The sequence below is a fragment of the Anopheles darlingi genome, chromosome 3 (genome assembly GCF_943734745.1).
Source record: "Anopheles darlingi chromosome 3, idAnoDarlMG_H_01, whole genome shotgun sequence".
NCBI lineage: Eukaryota > Metazoa > Arthropoda > Insecta > Diptera > Culicidae > Anopheles > Anopheles darlingi.
The window spans coordinates 8,168,967-8,171,466 of record NC_064875.1 but is presented as its reverse complement, the minus strand read 5'-3'; the positions used below and the strand labels follow the sequence as shown (position 1 = coordinate 8,171,466).

The 2,500-nt window shown below is 46.5% G+C and overlaps 1 protein-coding gene across 2 annotated transcripts in view; it reads right to left on the bottom strand.

Annotated features, from left to right (window-relative positions):
• Nucleotides 1–987: 987 nt before the first annotated feature.
• The window catches only part of LOC125953988 (uncharacterized), a 53,035-nt gene continuing 51,522 nt past the window's right edge, over nucleotides 988–2,500 (bottom strand). For both annotated transcript variants that reach the window (XM_049683908.1, XM_049683906.1), the window contains exon 8: nucleotides 988–2,500. This exon is cut by the window's right edge and continues 1,923 nt beyond it. The gene's annotated coding sequence lies outside the window, so the exon portion shown is untranslated.

Genomic DNA, 2,500 nt, shown 5'->3' with positions numbered 1-2,500 from the left:
AAACTGAAGCTATATCGTTCCATCCTGCTTGCTACACGCTAAAATCGGTCCAGCATCCCCCGTGGGGAGGGGGTGTGGGAGGGGAGAGGGACTTGGCTAAAGAGGACACGCTTATTTGGCTGACGTTTTAATACGAGCTGCTTGAAAGGGAAAGCGGGCCAAAAGCAACACGCCTGGCGTTGTTCCGCCGTTAGCTCAACCAATAGGAACAGGTTACAAGGAAATCATCCAGAGGATACACGATCCAGAGCAGCTGCTAAACTCGCCAATCGTATGGAGTCGTTAAAGCTAAAGATTGTTGTTCTAGATGTGAGCTGGCGAAACGAAAGGAAGTAAGCCTACAAACAGGGCCGCAGCCGGACCAGTGCTGATGACGAATAAATAAAAGAAACGGACAGCCATCGAATAATCTACTAATGCTCATTTACATTATTCTTAAATTTGACTAATTCTTTCTTTCTTGCGTCTGTTTCATTTCGACTATTCCAATAACTATTCGTATATGGTTTGGAAACAGACGTGAGATGAGGAGGTTCGCCGGGACTCGAGTGAAGAATTACGTGATTGATAGCGCGAACATAAATGTTTCCACTTCCAGCCGCTGTACGTTGTGTGGGCACAAGAATATGGGATAGAGGTACACTTGTTTAGGATGAGAGCAGTTTGTTTTGCGTTTCCTTCGCTCGCTCGTTCGCTCGATTCCGATATGTTGGACTCCAGGCTTCCGATTCTGGTCCAGTAATGCTCATCTACTCTTTTCTTCCTCTTCTAACTGATATTAAGTGTTGCGTGTTGATGATTTCTATTCTCCCCTCTCTTATTTCCTCGTTTTTTTACTGCGTTTGTCAATATGTCCTGTAATCCGGTGTGTTCCGATATGTTGGGAATAAATGCATGATATAGTTGACGAGAGTTTTTTTTGCGTGCGTGTCCGTCCGACTAGGAATCGTTCGACCAACATTTTCTCTTTCTATCCCATGTCCCGCGGTCGTGATCAAAATTTCGAGTTCGATTCGATTTCACAAACGTATGGCAAGTATAAGGATGTAAGATGCGTTTTGGTTTTTTTTCTTTTTTTAAAAGGAAATTCTCTTCCATCCACCATCCTGTTACCATCGATCAAAAGATGGAGCTGCTGCACAATCCCTGCTCTGCTGCACAATAACCACGCACACATACACACACAAACAAACACTCACACTGCTATTGTCTCGGTAATCGGCGAGGGGATGATGGTCGAAAAGATGGAATGTAGAGTGTTGCGCGTAGGCGTATGCTCGTGTGGTGGTTTCTGGTTCTTCTTCTAAATTTTGAAATCCAGCTCTTGGCTTCCCCCCAAACGTGTGCTGTCGAATCTCATTGAGACCTTGCCCCGTCTCCCGTGGGTTGTAATAGCCATACTGGCCGGGAATTAGCTACGACAAAAGTGTGTGTGTCTATGTATGGCATCGATTTCGCCGATTTTATCATATCTTCGGCTCACGAAGAAGGGTTGTTTTAAAGGAAAGGGCGAGGGAGATGGGGGGTGGAGCGTATATGTATATATATATATAACTATATATCTTCCTCGATCTCATCCTTCCTGGCTCGCTCATATAATGTATTCTAGCATTTATGTTGCGTTTATTGTTCTAGTTTCTCTGTGTTCTGTGAGTACTCTCTGTGTGGTAAGTTCAAAAGGGAATGTATAGCCCGGCCAACCAGATCCATGGCTCTCCGATCTGGCATTTAGAAGCTGAATCGAAGCGAATGGAGTGTGAAGGCGTGCCGTTCTAGTGCAATGGTGGCCATTGAACCCAAAAAACATAAACCATCCGGGTGTGGTGTGGGGATGCTTGGTGCTTAATGAGTTGCGTGCGCGAAAACACGGATGGCGGAAAAGAAACCGTGACCACTGAGACTGAGACAGGGACATGGTGGACTGAGGAACGATACGGATGTATTAGCGACGTGCCCTATTGGCTCGGGGTCCCCGGAGCTGACTTGGTGTGCCCGATTGGATGCCACTCATGTTCCGTTTGTAAAAATTCTAAAAACTTGCAAACTGCACGATCCTAGAGCTTGATTGATCCTAGAAATGGGGCGACGGGAGGGGCGAAAAGGGGCCATGGCCCGAGGGTAGTATGTGTCGTAGCGTTCTAGCGGTTCTAGCAGGGTGAAAAGGAAGAAGCAATAATTCGCATCATGAGTTACCTGTGTGCCTCTTGTGCACCAAAGACTCCTCTCACAAACCGTGGTTAGTCGGTGTGTGGTCGGTGAGCCAAAAATTGAGCGTTAACCGCACGCCAAAGCCTAATGTCTGCCTAGGACTGTTTAGCGCAATTCAGCTACTGATTGTATTTTGCTCCAGTTACTCCCGCGCAAACACACACATACACACAAACTCACTTCTTGCTTTACCTGTCGGTCGCTTTAAAGTGACACTGCAACCGCTGCTGCAGCATTCACACAAATTAGTAACTACGAGCTACTGGTACAAGTGTCGAAAGGGGCGCGCACC